At 40.1% G+C, this 15314-nt stretch overlaps 1 protein-coding gene across 10 annotated transcripts in view; it reads left to right on the plus strand.

The window, feature by feature from the left end:
- TTC28 (tetratricopeptide repeat domain 28) overlaps positions 1-15314 on the plus strand; it is a 727080-nt gene that overhangs the window by 628507 nt on the left and 83259 nt on the right. The gene's annotated exons all lie outside the window — the stretch shown is intronic.

A 15314-nucleotide genomic window follows, 5' to 3' on the forward strand; every position in this document is an offset into this window, starting at 1 on the left:
GGCAATGGTTATTGGTATGATACCAAAAGCACAGGCAACAAAGGAAAAATAGAGAAAGAGGACCACTTCAAACTTCTTAAAAACTTCTGTGCTGCAAAGGAAATAACATTGTGAAAAGGCAACCTATGAATGGGAGAAATTATTTGCAAACCATGTATCTGATAATATCCAGAATATATAAAAACTCCTACAACTTAACAACAACAACAAAATCCAATTTAAAAATGGGCAAAGGACCTAAGTAGACATTTCTTCAAAGAGGTATACAAATGAACAACAAGCATATGTAAAGATGTTCAACATTACTAATCATCAGCAAAATGCAAATCAACAGCATAATGAGAAACCTTTTTCCTCATTAGGATGGTCACTTTCAAAAAAATAGAAAATAACCAGTGTTGGCCGGGATGTGGAAAAATTGGAACCCTTGTGCATTGTTGGTGGGAATGTAAAATAGTGCAGCTACTATAGAAAACAGATGGACATTCCTCAAAAAATTAAAAATAGAATTTAGTAAACAATACAGCAATCCCATTACTGGGTATATACAAAAGAATTGAAACCATGATCTCAGAGATATTGGCACACCCATATTCATTGCAGTACTACTCATAATAGCCAGGGGGTAGGAGCAACCTAAAAGTCCACCTATGGATAAACAGATTTTTTAAATGTGGTGTATACAATGGAATATTACTCAGCCTTATAAAAGAAGAAAATCGGCTGGGCATGGTGGCTCATGCCTGTAATCTCCGCACTTTGAGAGGCCTAGGCAGGAGGATCGCTTGAGCCCATGAGTTCCTGACTTCCCTGGGCAACACAGTGAGACCCTGTCTCTACAAAAAAAAATTTTTTTAACTAGCCAGATGCAGTGGTGCACCTATAGTACCAGCTACTCAGGAGGCTAAGGTAGGGGGGTCATGAGTCCGGGAGGTCGAAGCTATAGTGAGCCGTGATTGTGCCACTGTACACCAGCCTAGGTGATAGAGCGAGACTCTATCGGGGAAGAAAAGGAAGAAGAGAATCCTGTCACATGCTACAACATGGATGAATTTTGAGGTCATTATGCTAAGTTAAATAAGCCAATCACAAAAGACAAATACTACATGATTTCATTTAGTAATATTTGTCTTTTTGTGTGTGATTGGCTTATTTCACAATAAGGTATCTGAAGTAGCCAAGCTCTTAGAAACAGGAACTACAATGGTAGTCCTCAGGGATGGGTAGGAGGAGTAAAGGGGAGTTGTTTAATGGATATAGGGTTTCAGTTTTATAAGATGAAAAATTTCTCAAGATTTGTTGCACACAAGATACATATAGTTAACACTACCATATACTTAAAATGGTTATGAGAATAAATTTTATGTTATGTTTTTTACCAAAAATTTTTAAAGTATTTTAAAAATACATATTTAATCAATCCACTTCTGTCTCCACTGCTACGTGTACAGTGCAGGTCACCATCATCTCTATCCTAAACCACTGCTACCACTTCCTGTCTGATCTCTCTTCTCCCTCTCCCTCTCATGGCTTTCCAAACCCATTTGCTAGAGTGGTGGTCTTTCAAAGATGTATTTGGGATTCTGTTTCCTTGCCCTTCTACCCACCACAAAGCTTGCCAAACACACTTCAATGTCTTCAGAGTTTCTGATGGTCTTTAGACTCCAGCTCACTTTCCTTATGCTGACCTATATGCCTGTGTGATCTAGCCTCTACCCACCCTTCAACAGCACTTACAATCCTTCTTCAACTTCGCATTTCCATGTGACCCCTGGCCTCCTTTCACCTCCTAGTTTACACCAAGGGCTTTCCCACCTTAGAGTTATCCACGTGCTCTTCCTTTTCTCAGTAAAGTTCTGCCCCCTGCTCTTGGTGTGGCTGGTTCCTTTCATCCTTCAAATTCCTACCTTCTCAGAAAAGCCTTTCAGAAGCTCCGTTGTTAGTTTCATTCACCTCTTTGTGTTCCCTGTCTCTAGGGCAGCTCTGGAACATAGTAGATGCTTAAGAAATGTTTGCATGAACAACTGACTAGTTCTCCGAATGAAGTGCTTCTCCCTTCTGCCTGAACTTTTTTTATGGACTATATTTTCCTGTGATAGTCTAATCACCCTTTGGAGCTCTGTTTATATTTCACACTGCTTTCATCAGAATTATTCCCATCCTTGTTGGTCCACATCAGGTCTTTGCTCCCCTCTGTGTACCTAATAATAGCACTTATTTTGTTTTTTCCAGTTTTATATTTATGTAGTTTGTATGCCTTTCCAAGCAGATGGTGACGCCCTAGAGGGTAGGTGCTGTGTCCTTCTTTCTGAATTCTCACTAACACAGTACCTGACTCATGGTTAGACATCAGTAAGTTTGAAATTTAGTCACCAGAAGATGTTCTGTAAGCAGACTCCATTTATGCTGGGCTAGTGTTTGTAAAATGCACTGTGCCCCTAGAAACTGAGTCTCTATGCCTTGGGGGACACCTTTATTCAGTTACCCGCAGCCTAGCCTTGGTGTCCTTGTTATTCTGCAGACTGTTTTTGCTCTCCTTAATGGCATCTTGCTGCTGAAAGGAAGTAAAATGCTACAAAGGAGTTTCTGAAAATGGATTTAAAAATAAAATAAGTGCTTTTATTAAGTGTTTAATAAGAACTTCCAGTCGCTTCCTCCCAGATCAAAAGAGGCGTAGATTGAAACCACTGTATAGAACATAAGCCTCCCATAAGGGAGATGTTATGAATTTCAAAACACATCTTCAGTTTTTAATTCTGATACTTAGCCAGCATCTTGCAGTATGTAAATTGTTCCCTGGCCTCCTAGAACGGTACAGTGGCACTTTAGGGAATCTAAGACTGGGTAGGGCTTTGTTCAGTAGTAGGTCAGGTCTGGAAGGAGCACTCCCAAGGGGTTTTTAACAAATTGCAATTGTAGACTGCCCTTTTAATGGGGTAAATGTTCCTTCATTGTAAAAGAATATTAAACCTTGATAAACTATAGCTGTTAACGTTTTTTCCCTTTTGGTGTTTTTCTATATTTACAAATTTTCTACAGTGAAAGTTATGTTTGTAATCAAATACATTTTCTTATTTCAAAATCCTGATTAATTTAGATTATACTTGTTCATAATGCTGATAACTCCATTGATTCTACACTGATAACAAGCGGCAAATATTAACAAGTCTGACAATATCAAGTATTGGAGGGTCAAATGACTGGTGGGAGAGTAAATTGGCATAACCACATCAGAAGAAGCGTGTCATGACCATCTAAAGTTGAATATTAGCCAGGTGAGGTGGCTCATACCTGTAATCCCAGCACTTTAGGAGGTTGAAGTGGTAGGATCACTTGAGCCCAGGAGTTTGAGGCTGCAGTGAGCTATGATTACACCATTACATTCCAACCTGGATGACAGAATGAGACCCTGACTCAGTAAATAAATAAATAGATCACATATGTACATACCCTTTACACTTGGGTGTAATATCCAAGAGAAAGTCTTGTGCATGAACAAGAATCTTCAAAGCTGCACTGTAAACAATAGCAAAATTCTGGAAACAACCCACATGTAGTGAGAGAGTAGATGAATAAATAGAGGTGCAATCCTAAAATGGACTGTTAGGTTTCAACAACAAATGAGCCACTGTGAACCCTAAGATAGTGGCTACATAATAGAACTATAATAATTAATAAGTGAAAAAGTAAATTCTAAAACATTACCTACAGGATGACATCTTTTTAATAGTTAAAGACAATAAAAATATACTTTTCAGAATACAGAAAGATGCAATAAAACCTGTATAGAAAGGACAACCAGGGAGTGATTGCTGTGGGATTAGGGATGGGACCTACCTCAGGCTAGGAATGCACTCACTGGGAAGTAACAAATGATTAGAGGTATGTTATTCTCAAGATCCTGGCTTTTGTTTTGGGTAATGGTTTTGTGCATGTTTATTACATTATTTAAAATTACAAAATAAATAAATGAAAGCAGCGATGTGGTGGCACACACCTGAAGTCCCAGCTACTTGCAAGGCTAAGGTGAGAGGGTCACTTGAACCCAGGAGTTTGGGGCTGCAGTGAGCTATGGTTGTGCCACTGCACTCCAGCCTGGGCAACAGAATGAGACCCCGTCTCTGAATGAATGAAAAAATGAATGCATGAATGAATACAGACTGTGCATGATGGAAGAGTGTCACAATCCAAAGATTACGTATGATTAATACAATTCCAGAGAGATTCCCTTTTACCCCCCTACTTCAGCTCCCCAAAAAGAGAGAAGACAGGGGTTTTTAAGCAAATGAATTACAAAAGCAGGATTGCAACTCATCTTTAATATATCGATGTAAATGAACAGTTGATAGACTGATTCAAATCATTTCTATCTGTTCTTTAAAGCAGTCCCCATGCACTGGTGACTATGCCATTGCTGCATCATTAGCCTCATTCAATGTGCAGTAGGTCTTTGAACATTTAAAATTGTCATTATAAGTATTTCTAATTAAGGATTTTTGCTAATTGAGACTGACCTCCCAATTCATCCAAATTGGTAAGTTTTACTTTACAAGACAAATGTTTTTTCTTACCCCCAATCCTTTCCAGAACTCTGTGGAGAAAAGGTAGATAGAATATATTTTGGCACTTATTTTATTCCTTAAAACAAAGAGTTTCCAATTTCATTCTAAACGAGGGTACTGCCATTTTGAAAATATTTTATGAGCATGTAGTCTGTGCCAGGGCTGATGCTGGGCCTGGAGATATATGCATGAATAATAGCTGGAATTCTTGCCCTTACAGTAGCTCATGGTGTGTAGCATGCAACAAACGTGTAAATTATTAATCTACCACGTGAGAACTGTTCTGATAAAGGTCGGAACAAAGAGGGCTGTGCCTCGCTCTGCCTACTTGGGGAGTGAGGCAGTGATTCAAGAGGCTTCCAAGGAGGTGACATTTTAACTGGGCCCTAAAGGGTAGGAGGAGAAAAGCCATTCCAGGCAGAGGAGTTTCTCACCAGGCAAGGGCATGGAGGAAAGAAAGGGTCCAGACATTCCAGATGTTGAATGGTGTTTGCAGGAGGAAGATAGTCTGTCCTTTGCTGCAGGGATTATAGCTTGCTACATCACAGTTCCCCAGCTTCTGCTTCCTGATGCTCACCCCTTTCTTGTAAGATCCAAAGTTGAGCTCCTTCTCAAATAGGATGGGATTTCCTGGCTGAGTCTCTGTGTTCTGTCTTGTTGTGGCCTCCTCTCCTATCGTGGCTGGCTTCCAAAAGGCAGGCATAGCCTTATCTGTGAAGCAACTCACTCAGGCTCAGCTATATCTGCTTGAGGAAAAAAAAAAAGTTGATGCCACATTAGGGACTAGAGCACTAAAGAGACGCAGTTGCAGGAATGAGTGGGACACACTATAGACTCGTCTTGTGCTCCTGATTCTTGAATTTCTACTCCTGAAAGACTGAGAACAAAATGAGTTCAGAAGGCTTTTGTAGGCTTCTTAGCGTAAGTCAGCAGCTTAACAAGAGGATAATTATAGTTGGTCTTCTTGAATAACCTCTGAAATAGCCTAAATATAATCTCCTTTTATGTTTCTTGTGACCTTTTTTATTTTAATTTGATTGATTGATTGATTGATTGAGACAGAGTATCTCTCTGTTACTCAGGCTGCAGTGCATTAGTGCAATCTTGGCTCACTGAAACCTCTGCTTCCAGGTTCAAGCGATTCTCGTGCCTCAGCTGGGATTATAGGCGTGCACCACCACACTCAGCTGATTTTTGTATTTTAAGTAGAGACAGGGTTTCACCATGTTGGCCAGGCTGGTCTCGAACTCCTGACCTTAGGTGATCCACCTGCCTTTGCCTCCCAAAGTGCTGTGATTACAGGCGTGAGTCACCACATCTGGCCTCATGACCTTTTTCAAAAGCAGAACTCGAAATTGCTAGGTGTGAGTTATCCCATTGTACATGGGAGGGATAATCTGGTGAATGGTGGTGTCAGCCCAAGGCAAAAAACAGACCACATTGATGTGGGGAAAAGTGTCATGAGCCTCTCACTGGAATTCAGAATGACCTAGGCTGTCTTGTACCAGGGCCTGACACTTCTGCACCTGTGCTATAGGGCAGGGACCAATCTGTCAGATGCTCTGAACACCTGCCAGAGGCACTGTTGAACACCAGACATTTCTTCTTTTATCTCTTGTTCCAAATCCTTTATTCATGGTCCCAAAGCTTGGGATGGCATTCCTGTTAGAACAGGAGCTGGAGGGAGAAGGGGCAGGGTGGGATTCTGAATCTGTTGATTAATTCAGACATTCAGTCCTTCCCTCTTGGTTCCATGTCAGCTGCTAGCTGGATGTTGCTACAACCAATTCTGTAAAAATCATTTGAACTTATCAAATCTCAATATCCCTTACTTTGTGTATCTTGCACTTTACCCCAGGACAAGATTTAAAAAATTCCTCAGTCTTTTTTTATGTGGTTGATTTTATAAAACTTTATGTAACAATCGATATTTAAGATATTTAACGTGTAAATCTTGACTTCTCTGGCTTTAGGAAAATAACCCTAGTATATAGTCACCAAGTTCCTCTTTGAACTGGTTGAAATAGGCTTTGTTTTTCATCTTGCTTGTACTTTTATGATTTGAGCACAGTAATAAGGAGGCCCAGAGGGTGCCATCCATGAAGGAACACATTTAACTGTGTCAGACCCACAACTCACACAGTACTGTCCAGGTTTTCCTCCAGTAATGCCAGGCAGCATGCCAGAGTTTCAGAGACATTTAACCACAAGCATGTATTTCTTGTTCTGGGTCTGTGGGTAAACTGGGGTGGTTCTGTTTTTTATACTGCCTGTTAAGTTTAAGTCAGTTCCTTCTGTGTCCACAAGTCGAGATGGTAAAAGTTAAGATTGCAAGAGACAAAGGGAAATAAAGAGACACATTTCAAGCCTCTGCTTACCTCTTGTCCATTCACATTTCATTGGCTAAAGCGAATCTCATATCAAGCCCAACATCAGTAGGGCAGAGAATATATTCCTCCCACAGGAGTGGATGTGTGCTGAACAATGATCCAGTTTCCCACTCACACCCACTGTTTCCAGAGACCTGGAGAAAGAGAATGATGATCTCTCAGGCTTCACGCTCCTTGTTTCCTTCAGTGTCTGATGGCTGACCATTTTCTTGCTTATATCTTTCTTCCCTTAACATAGCACACACCTCTGTGTTGGTGAGCATCTGCAAGAACTCCTCCATCTTCTTCTGTGGCTTCTCATCTTCCTTTTGCTCCAAAACTGTGGGCACTCTTGGTTAATGGACATTCCTTTAGAAACTTGTTCTATCCCAAGGACACAGATATATGTCCCTGGCTCAGTGTCTCGCTTGATTTCTAAGCTTGACTTTCCCCTGGAATTCACCTCAAACTCAGCCTATCCAAAATCTGACCTTTTCTCATGCAGTTCCTCAATCAGGTGCATATTTATTCCCATTTATTTAAAAGCCTCCATCTTTCCCTCTCAATTTCCTTAGTTTTGAGGCTTTTGAATCATTTGTCCTTAAATCTCCCTTTCATTTATTGCTGTTGATTTAATCAGTCACTAACCTCTGTTTGATATTACCCATTTGCTTCTAGAATCACCCCTTCTTTTCTCCCACACCAGGCTGGGCTTTTATGATAACATGCCCACAGGACTAGCCTGGCCACCTGCCTCCTATCTTCTCCATCAGTGCTTCTGGCTTCCTGCTACTTAAGGCATTTTCTAAGAGGTCACTGTCATCCGAGTACTCCTGCACACATCAGCCACAGAGAAGGATGGTGACAGAGGAGTGCCTGGAGATGAAGTTGGCTATGAGGCCCCATTGTGTGTCCCACTGTATCTCCTGGTGTCAACCCTCTGTTCCAACAGGAGCCGGCTTCCCCCTGCTACCTCTGCACCATACACATTCTAGTAAGCTTGCAATTACTTTCTTCTGATAGCATGGGATCCCCTGGAGTTCTATTCCCTGGGGCATCGTTTTTCCTAGATGTCTTCAGTATGCATTGAAGCCTGAAATTGCTTACACAGGTGAGTAAGAGCCAAAAATGGGGGCCAAACTGGTTGAAGTGGAGGATACCTGCTGTGGAGCAGACCCACCCATGTTTGCCCACTTTCTCTACCTCCCGACCAGGATTTAGAAGAGTCTGGGTATGCAATACATAGCACCCTAATGGATCCTTATTGGTTAACCTAGTTCAATAATACAGATGGACAGTTGAACTCAGTCCCATTGATGAATGTCCCTGCAGGCCAGATGACGACTTAGCAGTGATCATGCCTAATGTCTGCATTTCAAGCTCCTGGCCACGCCTAGTACACAAGAAGTCTCCATGAATATTTACCGAATGAGTGGATGAGCAAGGGTGTGAGAGAACAAACTACTGGGGGCTGATAGAATAAACCACACCTTCTCTTGCACACACGGTCAACATAGCATCATTAATGTGTGGTTAGCCCGTCATCATCTACAAGACAAAGCATGACTCAGTGATAACATGCATTTCATAGTTATTTCTTATATTTCTCTAGCCTTTTCCTACCCACTTCCACTCCTGTGAAGTGCCATGAACATGTAATATCATCTGGGACGATCAAAGAGGTGGACTTATCCAGATCAGGTAGTTAATGACAGACCTTGAGCTAACATCCACATCTCAAAACTTGACCCCAAGGCCAGCTTATGAAACTCTTCTGATTCCCAGTAACACATTAAGACTCATTACATTAAGTAATGAGATGTTCTTTCCTAGCTTTTGATAGACTTATGCTAATGCAGTGAGGAGTTACTGCTAATAAGCAGGGAGAGACAGAATTGATTTAAGGATCTGTCACTTCCAAAAATATGCTGGCTGGTGGAGACAAAGTTGTCATTGCAAACTTGTCTTTTTCTTAATTTTTGTGTGTGCCTCCTGCCAGTTAGAGATGTCAGGAGATAACACATCATTTTCTGGCGGCCTTAATAAAAGATTCCTGCTTTTAGAAAAGACTGACTACCTTTCCCACCTTTGGATTTGGCCCCTAGCTGTCCAGCACTCATTCTCCTCCCATGCCCTGACACCAGGGCCTCCTCAAGTGTGTTACTCATAGAGGCTTTAGTTCTTTTGCTGCTCCCTCACCTGTCTCATAGTTGGATCAAGTAGCAATGGATGCTTGCAGCTAAAGTCCAAAGTTAGGTTGACATACTGTGCTCTCAAAACAATATAGCTATGGGATAGCTTGAAAATTACACTGTAAGTTAGTATGTATGTTTATTAATTTAGACTTAATAGGTTGAACCTGTGTCACATATATTGATTATCACCTCAAGGTTAGACAAAGCTTTTCATGATAAAGATGAAATGGAATGACTGAATGACACAGAACATTGATTTTCTTTCCTTCAGATATTATCCACTTTAAACTATCTCTTATTTCGTTTAGACTTGCCTCTTTTTACCACCATGCCCAACTAATGTTTGTATTTTTTTGTAGAGATGGGATTTCACCATGTTCCCCAGGCTGGTCTCAAACTCCTGAGCTCAGGTGATCCACCCACCTCGGCCTCCCAAACTGCTGGAATTACAGGAGGGGGTCACTGCACCCAACCTAGACTTGCCTTTTAATAATGTTTTGGATACCACATCCCTGTCCTCTACAGAAATTTCTTTGGGGTTGTTTTCAAAAAAAGCTATTTGTTAGGCTTGAGTATTCTTACTTTTGTGGGTTTCTGCTATTTTTGTCTATCTCAGCACCTTGTGTCTTTCATTTTTTGGCTGTCCCTAATCACGGTAGTATTTATTATGTGGAGGTTAACTCTGTAATTTCTCGCTCTCCCATTGGACTGGAGGCCCATTTAGGGCAGAGATTGATCTATTCAATTTACATCAGTATAGAACCTGGAATGTAGCTGGGCCTCAGGGGATATTCATTGAATGACTGCATGAAGTGGTTCTACCTTTTTTCCCCATATAAGCACTGTTGATTTATAATTGTGTTAAAGCTGAAGCTTAGAAGTTTTCTGATCGTTGCTAGAATGGGTCTGACTATATACAAGTAAAAATACTATTTTTTCCAAAGGAGGATATAGAATGAGCACCCTGGGTTAATACCAGAGTAAAATGGAAAAGAACAAGGGGTGTGTGTGTGTGTGTGTGTGTGTGTGTGTGTGGTGGTGGTGGTGGTGTGTGTGTGTTTGTACAACCTTTCTTTCAATTTAATGTAGGCTAATGCTTTATTGTATTTTTCTTCTTGTCTGCTTCTTCGTACTTTGGTTCAATGTTGTGCTTTAAATCCTAGAAATAGAAACTCAGTGGAGCTTATAGTAAGGACTTGGGAATGTGGTGTTTTTGAATGTTAGAAGTGGCTAGGTTGAAAAGGGATAGAGAATTTAGTTGGATGAAAGTTTCAAGGAGAAAAAAAGCTACTTGTCTAACTTGTCTTTGAAAATGAGTCAAACAGGCAAGAGAATCCAGATTCTATATAATGCTTGTCATTTTGGTTTCCCGTGGCAGACAGAATTTCTCAGTAGATAGACACAGTTTTTATTTCATCTTATGCTAATGAATAATATTAATAAGCCAAGATATATAAGATGCTTTGCTGAGTGCTCTGTTATGCCAAGTTAATGCTCACATTTTAACTCTCACTTCCTATTAGAACCTCTCAGCTTGCTTCTTTTTGGACAAAGAAGAGGGAAATGACCTTTTTGGGCACTTTCCATGTGTCAGACACAGGTGTATGAACTCAGGAGATCATCCTCTGAGGTGCTGATTGTGGCCTCTGTTTTACCTAGCACAAAGTCAAAGCTCAGAACTCTTCAGTGAATTGTCCAAGGATTCATGTTTAATTAAATGATGGAACTAGAATACAAATGTGGGCCTTAAAAAGAACTTATCAAAAACAGAGTGCCAACATGCCTTCTGGGGCTCTGAAATTGCTTTCGAATGATTTTGTTTGAGGAAGAGAAAAAGATCAAGAGAAAATGACTCACTCACTGCCTTTCCAGACTTTTGCTGTCTTTTTGGAGGTTTTGGTAGACTTTTGTCCTCCTCTTCTGGAAACTTCCTTTTGGTCTCTAAGTACTGGGTATTCCCACTGACATCAGCAGTACAATAGAGAAGAGAAAAACGTAGAAATATATACCAGATGAAAAAATAGAGAAATCTTCTGTCACAGTGCAATCTGACGTATCGTTTAAATAATGTTACTGTAATGAATTTGAGAGCAAGGGAAATTATTTCTCATTGAGAAATAAAAGTCCTTTGGCTTGGAGAATATTTTCAAAAAATAAATCCTTCATTACCCTGGAAAGTTCTTGAAATAAAAATAGTTCGTATCAAACCACATCATGAAAGAAATAATTAAGCAGTCCTTGAGAATTTACCTATTTTTCTATTCAAACATTAAAGTGATCGTTTAATCTTACATACAATTCCCTGAACTCCCCCTAAGTAATTGCTTTGGTGATTTTAGCTCAACCTTAAAACAGACTTGGATCTGTTGCATATTTGACTTCATTTGAAAGAGAAATGCAATTTTAAAGAAATAGAGACCTCAGAATGTAAACTCCTTGCCCACTGAGACTAAAAAACAGGAAAAAAAGAGATTAAATTGTGGGAGCCCAGAATGGAATGAAGTATCAGCTCTAACAATAAAAATGTCACCTGTTACACATGTGGTTACAAAAAAACCTACCAGGCATTTTTGCACATAGTACCTCATTTAATCCTTGCGGTAGTTCTTTGAGAGAGGCAGGACAACTATGACCCCTCTTTTTGAAACAAGAAAATTGACTTATCCTAGGTCACACAGCTAAAGATGACAGAGTCAGAACTTGAACCCAGGTCTCCAGGTGCCAATCTACTGCTTTTTCCACCAAGCCATTTATCTCTCTTAAGGGGCGAGCATTTACTGTGGATAAGCTCTTACTAGAGCTCTGTCAAGGCTCATGAAAAGTCTTTAATTGTAATGGAGTTTTTCCTATGTTTGAGACATGTGGGTGTTGCCTGGAGTTTATAACAGTATTTATAGAAATGGAATCTGACCTGCGATAATGAAGTTCTGAATTATTTGCTGCTGTAAGACTAAATTAGAGATGAGCTAAGTTTAAGTTAATAGTATATGAATAAATTGGTCTACTCAACTTTTACATAGCTTAGGCATGTAGATTCCAGGATAAATCTGAAGCTGCCTAAATCAAAATGGGCTAAGAAGCAGGTAGCAAAGAGGAGATAAATAAAATATCACTTAGTGTGATATAACTCTGCTTAAAAGAACAGCTGGGAAGTGTTTATAATGAAAATATAATGGACAATTTTAAAAGCATTTTTCCAAGTAACTTAGCCTTGTACCCAAATAGAATTTGAAATCTAGTATTCATTCATTTTTAACCCATTTATTCACTTAGCAACTATTTGGTGAATATCTCTGTTGTGCCAGTGGCTGTGATGCGCCCCAAGGATTCAGAGCAAAAACACAGTTCCTTTCCTTGAGGAGCTCGTAGGTTTGTAGATGTCATGAGTAGAGACACTCAGAAATACAAGCATAAGCTTCACAAACATCTAGCATTTATCTTGTGATGGGCACCAAGTTTGCTTGCCCCCCAATTTTCCAAATCTTTTATCATTGGAATTTTCAGTATTTCATATTATAAGAGATATTGCAGTCAGTCTAACTTGCAAGAAACCTAATTATTGAAATATTCATTCAGGAAACATTTGTCAGATGCATACTACATGCCTGGGCCTCTGCTAAGTAGTGGGGCTACAGAGATAAAGCCAATATGTTTCCTGCTATAAGAAGCTCTCACTTTAATAGGAGAGAAAAAATATAAACAAATATGCCCAATCCTGACTGCCACTTACTAGCTGCATGACCTTTAGCAAGCAATTTAATCTCATGGAACTTTTGTAACAATACACATGATACCTGAAAAGCAGGAGGATAGAGCTGGGCATATAAGAAGTCTAATGTAGCTGCTGCCACTGTTGGTTATTATGAGAAAAGTGGAAGGAGGGTTTGGGTTCCCATAGGCACACAGAGGTGGAAGGGGCTACTGGTACTTTGGGGAGGGCTCAGTCAGGAGAGTCTTCCTGGAGAAAGGGCTGCTTGATCTATGCGGGAAGTGCAGTGGGTTTTTGCCCTGCCAAATACAGGTGGAGGAGCAGTACAAGCAAGGTTGGGGGTGCAGTGCCACACTTAGAGAGATGCAGGGAGGAATATCAAGCACACCACTGGGAACAGGCTGGAGAGGTGCCTGGGGACAGACCCCAGGAGGTCACAAAGGGCGTTAGGGGGACGCACTCTGCAGCCAGGGCCAGAAGCGTGGAATAGGCAGGTTTACATTTGAGAAAGACCCCACAGTCCCAGGTTGTCCAGTGAGACACCTCAATATCATTTTGCCTGTTCTGTCTTTGTCTTTTTGGTTAAATATTCCCCATGGTCTGTTATTTTAAGGGGAAAATAAAGAACCATTTTTAAAACCTGTTGGACAGACCAAATACTGTATGAGCTCATATATAGACTATAAAAATCTAAGTCATAGAAGAAGAGAGTAGAATGGTGGTAACCAGAGGTTTGGGGGTGGGGGAAATGAGTAGTAGTCAGTCAAAGGAGACAGACTTTCAGTTATATAGGATGAGTGAGTCTAGAGATCTAATGTCCAGCATGGTGAGTATAGTTAACACTGTATCATACACTTGAAATTTGCCAGTGCGGTAGATCTTAAGTGTCCTCCCCGCCCCACACACACACACACACACAAATGGTAACTAGGTAAGGTAATTAATGTGTTAATTGAGTGTGGTAACCATAATCATTTCACAGTATATACATATATCAAAGTATTACATACACTTTGAATATATACAATTTTTATTTGTTAATTATGCCTCAGTAAGGCTGGAAAAAAATAGAGATACCTCTGCCTTAATAAAAAATCCTGGCCAACAGTTAAAAGTCTTGTTGCGTATCTGCCTTTAAGCAAGAAATAATTGTGCGTATGAGGGGGAAGACTCACTTTCTGGTTGTAATGAAAACTACATTTGGTTTGGTCCAGCAAATGCTATAAGAATATATCAAGTATGAAATATGTACATTTCCTAGTAATGTCTTTGATTGTGTTGGCAGAAAATTACCTAACTGGAATAAATGTTCAGGGAGACAAGGTTTTAGCTGTGCACAGTCCAAGCCAAAATCCCTTCTCTAAACCTTCCTGACATGGACAGAGCCTAACTCATTGGAAGCTTACAGTCTGAAATGGTGTAGAACTCTTTCTTTTTTTACTCCATTTTCTATTAGAATTAAAGTTGAATAATTTTGTCATGCTGTCATTCAAAATAAGCAAAAAAGAAAACAAAGTATCTCCTTTTTCTGAAGGGCACCTGAGGCTGTGACACTTTAGCTGTCTTAAGTACTGCAGCAGCAGAGCTGTCAAAGGAGCTTGCTGGCCCTCAGTTTAACCATAGAAAACATGTTTTCTTAAATTATTTTGGCCTTATAGGGTGTTTTCTTAAATGAAAAATGATCACAGTTAGCATGCCTAACTCTTGTTGGCCGGACCATTTTGTGAAGAATAATAATGTTATTATGGCAGAGCAGTCTGGAAAGAATGTCAGCTCACTTAGGTTAAAGATTATCAGTGACCTCGAAGCATACCCTAAGTCAATGGAGAAAGAAGAGGACTAAGTACGTAGACTGTGAACTGTGGCAGAGTAACCCAATACTTTCTTTAGTATCCATGGATTTTCACTTCCTTCTTTGGAAGAATCTCATGTTGGTGGAAAGTATAATTATCCTTGCATATACCACTGTGGGAAGAGAACGTGTGTCCATAATCACTGAAAGGAAATACCCTAGCATGGTAAGAGTCTGTCCTGGCTGACCCAATGAGGTTTTGCAGCTGCTGCCAAGCTGCTATGCAAGGGGCGTGGCCTGGGTGGAATACCAGTGGCATTATTGGTTTCTGGATGCTATAGAGAAAGCCATGCATTCCTATGTATAATGTATCAAAATGATGCATCGATGCACTGATAGCTCTCTAATGTGCATGTACTCATTAACTATTTGCATTTTTTAGTTTTTGAATAAGTGATACTTGCACATGGTACAAAACTCAAAGGTTCAAAAGAAAAGCATGCTGAAGAGTCTCCCTCCCATCTCTTTTTCTCACCACCTAATTTTCCTCCCTGGAGTTACCAATGTTACAGTTTCCTGGATACCTTTTCCAAGATAGTCTCACTCATTTAATATGTCTGTCTCCTTGCTTCTTGAGGGCAACAATAGTGTTTGGCAATAAATATGGTAAAACTGCTTTGCCATCTT

This window comes from Macaca fascicularis, chromosome 10, assembly GCF_037993035.2.
Source record: "Macaca fascicularis isolate 582-1 chromosome 10, T2T-MFA8v1.1".
Lineage (NCBI taxonomy): Eukaryota > Metazoa > Chordata > Mammalia > Primates > Cercopithecidae > Macaca > Macaca fascicularis.